This window comes from Triturus cristatus, chromosome 3_1 (assembly GCF_964204655.1).
Source record: "Triturus cristatus chromosome 3_1, aTriCri1.1, whole genome shotgun sequence".
In the NCBI taxonomy this organism is placed as follows: domain Eukaryota; kingdom Metazoa; phylum Chordata; class Amphibia; order Caudata; family Salamandridae; genus Triturus; species Triturus cristatus.
This window is the reverse complement of record NC_140583.1, coordinates 1112040724-1112049448: the sequence shown is the minus strand read 5'-3', so window position 1 is coordinate 1112049448 and position 8725 is coordinate 1112040724. Positions and strand designations below refer to the sequence as shown.

Here is an 8725-nt window from a genome sequence, read left to right as displayed (position 1 = left end):
TGACTGACTATAATCACTACACAATGGTGTTTTTTAAATGAAAAAAATGAATAAAGGATTTTAGAATTGAGATACTGTTGACAGATGCAGTGATTTATGTTGTGTATCATATTCTCAGATATGCTCCCAGTACAACCATTGATGAATATATGGCAGACTTCCAATAACTGGACATATTGTTTACAATATTGTGGGTGATGGACCATTAGTGAAAAATATTTGTGAGGTTTTAAGGTCTGATGTCACTCCATGTGATGTCACTTCCTGTGAGGTCATGGGTTGTGATGCCACTTCATGTGATGCAGAGCTGTGATGTCACGCTGTAATGTCATGCGCCATGATGTCACTTGCATACTGCCTATCTTGGTTAGTCCCCCCACTACTGTTTTTTTAGGACGTGTGCCCTGACAGTTCCCATACTTACTTGATGTATGCAGAGCAACCCCTGCAAAAAATATGACTAGCAATGCAGAAAGTAAATATCTTACAGCATGCTGGATACATATTTTCTATTGGTCAACGCGCGTGAGGAAACCTTTCAGTGCGCCAAGAAAACACCACTGAATGGCCGAAAAAAAATCGTCCTCTTCTTGCAGACTTGCACATGTGTACTAACAACACATCTGTTCAATAAAGTATGACACCAGATGTCTTCTGAAGCCTCCTTAAAATATATTACTCCCAGCCCACCTTAAACACATCTCATTGGAGGAAACGCCGTGGAAGAGTCCATTCGACAGCACCTACTTTTAGGACGTTCTAACGGGAGATCCCCGATACATTTTGATTTTGAACAAGGATCGGAGAGGGTTTGGAAAAGATTATTGCGTTTTACGTACATTCAGTAAATGTGTTTGCGTGGATAAAGGGGTTAACATAGAGAGGCTTAGGCCAGGCTCCCCCTGCTCTGGAGCTATGCTATTTTTAGCATCAGCTGTTGCAATATAAAGAATCTTTAGAGTAGAGCGCAGCGCACACAGTGCATGTCAGTGCAGGCAGCCGATTGTATTGGGTGTGCACTCACTCACAGAAGTAAAGGCTGCTCTGGGTTTCTCAGTGCAGGAAACTGGGGCGATCAGAGGGGCTGTGTGTTTTGGGAGAACTGGGTGTCCGGGGAAAGGTTAGGAGCCGGAACGGGGCAGACATCTCTAGTGCGGGGCACAGGGAGGGTCAGAGGAGCGCATCTTGCCTCGGGGAGCGAAGGGACAGTGCACAACTTCAGTGACGCCGGGCGTCGGCGACCGTCACTACATCGTCGTGGGACACGGAATCTCTCGGAACAGGAAGCCGCGAGGTGAAGAAGAGTGAATCTCAGCAGAGGAGGGGAGGACGAGGGGTGTCGGGAATAGAAGTATCTGAGATTAAGTGCAGGGGACAGTGAGGACCGGGAGGCTGCTGCCCGTAGGACAGTGGACAGCGAGGGTCGCGGAGTATCGGTGGAGCCGAGAGGACGGCGGAGAATCACCGAGGACCGTGCAAGTCCTATGGTCCGGGAGTGTCCAGAGCGGTAAATAACAGTGCTGGGGGGCGACCGCATCCCTCGGGCAGCACAGGGCATCTCAGCTAAGGGGGTAGCGAGGGACCAGGGCCAGCGTCTCTCGGTGCAGGGACCCGAAGAAGCAGATAACAGGCATCACTTCGGAACAAGGCCTGGTTCCTGGTTCTGTCGCTGACGGGAAGCTGGACTATTTGACTGGGACTGAACTGGAATCACTGTATCCCGTAGCTGCCTAAAAGGGTTCCATACAGCGCTACACGTAAGCAGCGGCACCCACCACCTCACCGACCATGCGGGGTCACTGCTAGGAGCTGCCACCTGTGTCCGGTGAGTGTCATGCATCCTACAGTGGTTGTACATTACTGGGTGATAATGAGATGGCATGGGTAGGGCAGGTCGCCAGCATGAGGTGTGTGTCATGACTGTGTTAACCCCTGCTCATAAGGCTGTGAATTCATTGGGATGGTGTACTCGTCAAGAGGGCGGGTGGAGTGTCAATTGTGGTTGCATTGCACGTTCAGTGCCTTTCCGCTTGTCACATGGATAGCACAGACGTGTTTCTCGTAAAGAGTGTACAATTTGTGTATATTTCAGAGTAAGCGTGGCTTTTGTGTGTATGTGTTTGTTCACGAGGAACATGTTTGTTGGTTCGCTGTGGTGTCTTTATTCTTTTTGTGTATTTCCTATCGAATCTAATGTTCTCATAGAGAGCAGAACCATTGTGTGTGGATCTCAGACGAACGTTTCAGGCAGTGTGCATATCAAACGTGGGGGTATTTCACACGCTGTGTGTGTGTCTGGGTTTCAGGGAAGCACACACACACACTGCGAGTGAATAGGTCTGCAGACTACACCCAGTGTGTGTTCGCATGTGTTTCTGTGTTCAGAGGGCACAGTCAGTGCCTGTGTGGGCGTATTTCACAGAGTGCACCCAGTGCTGGCGTTTCTATAGCCTGCGCTTGCCCAATGTATTTCGCTACTCCAGGTGTGTTTTAGCGCGAACACACCCAGCGGGTGTGTTTCGGGCTGCGAGCTTTCAGTGTGTGGCTGTTTCTGTGTTTAATGGAGCGCATTTGATGTGTGTACTTAGGCACCCATGAGAGCACACAGGGCTTGATTACAGGTTTTGGTGGTCCTGAAGCGGGCGGCATGCCAAACCGCCGAAACTCACCGCAGACTGCCCGCCAGATTACAAGCTATTTTGTCTTCGGGCGGTTGGGCGGCGTGGTGGTCCCAACGCGGGGGTATTTAAAGGCTCTTTGTGAGCCTTAAACAGCACTGCTGCGGGACCGCCAGTGGATGTTCATGCACAGGAAGGAATGCACCATATCATGCAAATCTACAGGGGGCACACGTGACCCCCTGCATGCACCTCGTGCATAGGGGCAAGAGGAGGCCCTGCAGGGCCACCTTACTTTTCTCATCCCCAGCAGTTACCTGGAGGACGAGCTTAATGACACTGCTGACGATGAGGAAAGTTGTAATACGCGTGGTGGTGCCTCAGGACACCACCAAGCATACCGCAGCCCTCAGACCCTGGCGGTGGTTCCCTGGCGGTTGCGGCGGTGCAATTGCGGCGGTCTGACTGCCAAAGTCCTAATAGGGTGGTCGGACCGCTGGTGCTGTGGAGGCTGGACCGCCACTGCCACACTCCCGCAAGTCCGGTGGTCCTAGGACCACTAGACTTGTAATCAGGGCAATAGTGTTTCTGCGGTTTCTCGGAGTGCGCACTGTGTGCGTGTGTATTTCATGAAGAGAACACCTAGCCCACGTGTGTATTTGTGGGCTCACACCCAGTTTGTGTTTGTTTTATATAAACCAACATAAAACTTATTGCCTAGAATGTGCTTTCCTGTCTTAATTCTAACTTTTGGTGATCATTTTATAGAGAATGGGAGGTACTCGCGAGGGATGCCACCCTCCCTAGACTTGCACTTAGAAGGTTACAGTTAAGTGGGTGTGTACCTCGAAGGGATTGAGGGAGGAGACTCATGTCCATCATGTTGCATTACACAGCTCCTTTACAACACACCTTGTGGCTTCTGTACCTGAAATACCATCCTACATTGGACTCTTTTATAGGCACACCTCTCCTGTGAATACTGCGGAGCATTGCTTGTTCTTGTTTTTTTCAGTGTCTTTTAAATTGAGTGACTCCATAGTTTGCCTCTCGCTGTACTCGTTATTACTGGGAGTGTTGTGTGAAACACACCAGTGCAGTTTCTAAGGGTATCGGGGGAGTAAAACAGGCACATGCAGCTGTTGTCGTGCAGGGGGCCCTTAGCCTTCAGGGGCCAGCCCAAGGCCTTTGACAATCTGTTAGATAGGGAAGTCTCCTGGGGTCCTTACTGTCATGTTGCGGAGCATAGGCCCACTATGCACTTTGGAATAACACAGCCAACACTATTACTTTTACTTATGGACCTCGAGGTTTGGACCCTGGTCCTTTTTCTTGCCTCCCTCGTACACGTCATTGTTCATACCATTAGAGCCATACATAACAGGGTCATTTAATCATATCCCCTCCCTGCATTTACAAAATGGAATGTCTCAGCCCATCCCAACTTAACATTCGTCATTCACCCACACAAAACAAAAGATAAGGCAAACAAAAAGTAGAAAACGAAACATGCTAGAACCTACACTCGAAACAAAGAGGTATTGACCTTATATGCACAGCGATGCTTCAGATAAGTTAAAACACCATTGCGTGAAGAGCTATAGAATGCACAGGTGCAATATGATACCTTAACAATGAATAACAAAACATTCTCAACTTAATACAAAATCCTTCAACTTCGTGGAAGCCGCTGGCCTATGTCGTAGGCCATATCTCCCCATGCGTTGCCTCTAGGGACCTAGCTTATCCTTTTAAGGCTCACCTCCGCCTATGTTGTCTCTCATGATAGTCCCAGGAAATTCATGGGAATTAGGCTGCTGGAGTTGACCATCGAACTGCCCAGGTGAAGGGAATGACGTGCAGACCCCACCTGGCATGGTTCATGTCATTGTCAACCTCATCTGATCGAGAGGTACCGTAATTGTTGCCTGTACAGTTTAGAGAACGATATGTTCCTTCTGATTGTCTCACCATTTTTCTGGCGGAGATTTGTCCAGTGGAAATTACACGTATTTACCAGAACATAAAATGGTGAGGGTCAAGGAGCCCTTATTTGTGGCATTATTCCTTATTGTATTTCGTCAGGCATGTACAAGTTGCTACAAACACACCACTGTGCATGCTCAGGGCTGCTTTATTAACATGTGTATCCAAGGACCAGAAAGAAAAGTGTACCACAGGTGAAAATACTCCATGGCCATAATCCCATAGAAGTCTCGACTTTTTACTGCAAGAGAATTGTTCCTCTAAAATTGCTATGTCTTTGCTTTAAACTCTTGAATCAATACTAAGGGCCTCATTACGGTGGCGGACGGACTACAGTCCGTCCGTCCGTCATCGTCTCGGAATGGGGACTGGCTGCCCACGAGGTGGCCTCCCCACATTCTGAATTACGATGCGACTGCCACCCCTGCGGTCAGATTGCCTATATTTTGTATTGCGGCGGGGATGCGGTCAGCAGCCTCCACCGCAATACCAAAAATAGGGTGTGTGCATATCCCTGCACTACGTGGCAGGCACCACGCGGTGCCTGCCACATGGTACAGGGATATGTACAGTCTCCCCCAGTGCCCATGACCCAGGCCCAGGGGGGAAGGGGTGCCCGCTACGGGCCCCCAAATCCGTTTCCGCCTGCCTGCTCACGGCGGGTTAACCGCCGCTGACAAACAGGCGGAAAGGGATATTGTAATCCTCATGGCGGTGGCTGACAGGCAACGCCGCCATTCTGGGGATGGAAGGAGGTCCGCCAGCTGGTCGGAATGTTTCCGACCATCTGGACCATGGCGGTCGGTCTTTTTGACCACCACGGATCCGACCGCCATCGTAATGTGGCAGTCGGAACGGCCCTTCCAAATGGCGGGGGGACCCCCAACGACGGCCTGGCAGTGGCGATCCTCCCGCCATTGTGATCAGGCCCTAAGGTATCAATTGACTAAAATGTCATGGAGAGTGGAAATGACATCACACACCCTTTGACACTCAATGACATCACACGGTTGACTGCTTATCTCCACTTTAGCACCCAAAAGCCCCCTATTTGTTGCCAAGGGGTACACTGAGCAATCAAAGACTGGAATATGAAGTAAGCAAACAGGGCTTTCAGACCCACTGACTTGCTTTGCGTTTGCTGCCGACTTCACTCTGGCAGTGTTAGCCACACCAAAGGGTAAGCTAGCTGCCACCAGTGGCTTACCCCCCAATTGGCGCCCTTGAATCTCTCCCGATCCCAATACGGAGGTGAAGGCCGAGTCATCTGCTGAATGATGCTAGGACCACTACAAAATGCTGGCTATAGACGAGTGTGACTTTTCTGACATTTTTAGCAAAATATCATGCTTATATGCAGTATAATTCCCCACACCATGGTTGAGGAAGATCTTTGAACCTCACGCATCTCACTCACTGCCTTTCCTGTCAGTCATTCTACAGCCAACACATTTCCAAATATGCACTGCAAAAGGGCCCCTGGGAACCTGGTATACATCAGATTACTTATTGCCTCATAGGAGTATGAAGTACCATAAAAATGCTAGAAAAGTACACATGCCTCTCTGCTACATTATACCCTGAAACTGTTTCTCTCACTTAGGCCCTAACATACAAGACGCCACCTGTCTCCAGGAATGTTTTGACATACCCTCATTTCAGTGATCCTACCTCAAGGTCAGAACTCAAAAATTAGGATCATACAATGGTTTCTGTACAAGCCTGCTCCTTTCCTTTTAACATGCAGTGCTTAGATTGAAAAAAAACAATCAGTGCAGGAATCAAAGGATTTCTTAACAACCCTTTTCAGTACTGTTGAATGCCCTGGTATCAAGGCTGCCTAATCTTGATTCCACTTTTAGCCCCTTTACTCCTGCATCTGTCTCCATCTCACTCTTTCAGGTTATCGTTTTCCTCCTTTCACCGTTTGTTTCTGTCTTCCATATTTTTCTTACTCCTTTCTCTGTATGCTGCCCTTCTCACTCTTGGCTCAAAGTCTGATGATAAGTCCCCAAATCCCAAAATGAACACCGGTGTCCAGCACTCTAATTTGGGGGCCAGGATTTATTTTTAATCATTAGACTTTGACCCGGAGCTAGAGAGAGAAAGATGGCACAGAGACAAGTAAGGAGGTAGAGGAAAGATAGGAAAAGAGTGACAAAGGATGAAAGCAGCTATGAAACAACATGCCAGAGTGAAAATAGAGATAGGAAGTGGGGAAGATAGAGAGAGGCATGAGGTGGAATCAAGATTAGGCGGCCATTGTATTCAGCAACCCTCGTTAGTATTCGGCAGCTCCAGCTGCGGGCTCCTAAGATGAACCGTGGCCCCTGCATCTATGATTTTCACCATTGAAGCTCTGAATCACTGCCGTCCACGGCGCATGCGCTGCCTTGTTACTTGCTCGCCCCGTGGCCAGAACCGTGGTGCTGTGAAGGCCGTGTCTCCGGTAACACACTGACTCAGCGCTCTTTGCGCTGCCCGCCCCACGGGCTCTGTCCGATGTTGTAATGGTCTCAGGACTATTCCCACTGGGGCCCCGATGAGGTCACCCTTTAGAAACGGCAGGAATAGAATATTGTCTCACTGTCAATTTGGTTAGTGAGTCTCCCGCCTCCTTGAAAGCATCGGCTCCGGGGGCGCACTCGTAAGCAGGTCACGAACTGTACGCAGTTTTTTCTCTCATTACATTTAGGCTCGGGAAAAGGCATTAATCTTTCTAGACCCTTTATGTAAAACCCTCTCCCTGGGGTACGTTACACGAGAAACCCCTCGGTTTCCAGGCCCCTAAGCTTAGCAGCATCCCCCTTGCAATTTTAATTGGCGTTTTCGAAAATGATGTCATATGATATGTTACCTTCTAGCTACATCAGATCACTAACTAGGGCAACGTTGGGCTGTTGGATGCCTTGTTGTGTTGGGTGGGTTAATTAAACGACAGGGCCTCATTTTGAGAGGGCTATTATTTTTGGTGGCAATTCCGTAGTCAATAAGTACAGCTATCACTGGGTGTGGTGTTTAGCCAACACAATGTTACTTCCAGTTTCTGAGTTCCTCACCTTACAATGAGGGTACACCGATATATAGAGAAGATTTTTCTCCATCGGGAGCTGGAAAACTCACAATGTTGTGGTGTTCTGCTCAACTTCCTCCAGCGGTGAACTCGAGAAAGTTATGGGTAAAAGGGTGGCGTGCAGAAATTTGGCACTACTACTTGTCAATCTGATTTGGGCCCAAACTCCGTGTTCACCTGAATTATTATTCGAAGGATTTTCTAGGCAGTTCGGGTTTCAGGTGTTTTCTGAAGTCCAGGTGTTTAAGTTCTGCTCCCAGGGTGCGGTTGAGGTCATTTCAGAGTTTTGCCACAATTTATTGTTACCACAATGTATGCTGGCAAACGATGGGCAAGTTGACATCCTAATGTTCCTATTTTGTACTTAAGAGCCAGGGGAGGAGGGTACCATATTGAAGTGACCTGACCACTTACACGTTACTCCACAGTCACCAGAGTTGTTTCGGTCAGTTTCTGCATTTATTTTTTTATAGCAAAATGGGTGAAGTTGATTTGCTTTTATTGGGAATACTGGCCGAGGGAGACAACCATTGGCATGCTGCCTCTGCCAGTTCCAGACTCTCTGAGGATGCAGTCTGACTCTGATTAGCAGTATTTTGTCTATATCTACAGGTACTTGTTTGCTGGTGCGGGATAGAGGGGACTGGGGCACTGCAGCCTTTATTTGGTGCAGTTACTAAGACAGTCATCACTATTTATATAATAATGCAGGGTTTCACACACTTTGTTGCCATAACTCCCCCCTATTTGATTGTTCAGTGCAGCATCTCTATTCCTAATATTTCTATGTCTCCTCCTTAACATACCTGAACTTTTCAACACCCGAACTGGGTCACTGGTTTGTAGAGCGCCACCTTCCCTGTGTGCCCCAGAACGTTTTAAATTTTTTTACCGTCCACTTGTAATTTATTGCGAACGACCGCACTTTGTCGATAGAAGTTGATATTTTAATTCTGTATTTAGTGTTGGATTATTTTATAAAATGAAATGATTTATCTATGTATGTTTTATGGGATGATTTTCTAAATAAACAGTTCCTTACATATTG

At 48.1% G+C, this 8725-nt stretch overlaps 1 protein-coding gene across 1 annotated transcript in view; it reads left to right on the top strand.

The window, feature by feature from the left end:
- The first annotated feature begins 775 nt into the window (after positions 1 to 775).
- Positions 776 to 8725, top strand: part of MRAS (muscle RAS oncogene homolog) — a 236584-nt gene continuing 228634 nt past the window's right edge. The window contains exon 1 of the mRNA XM_085645990.1: positions 776 to 1825. The gene's annotated coding sequence lies outside the window, so the exon portion shown is untranslated. The remainder of the gene's footprint in view (positions 1826 to 8725) is intronic.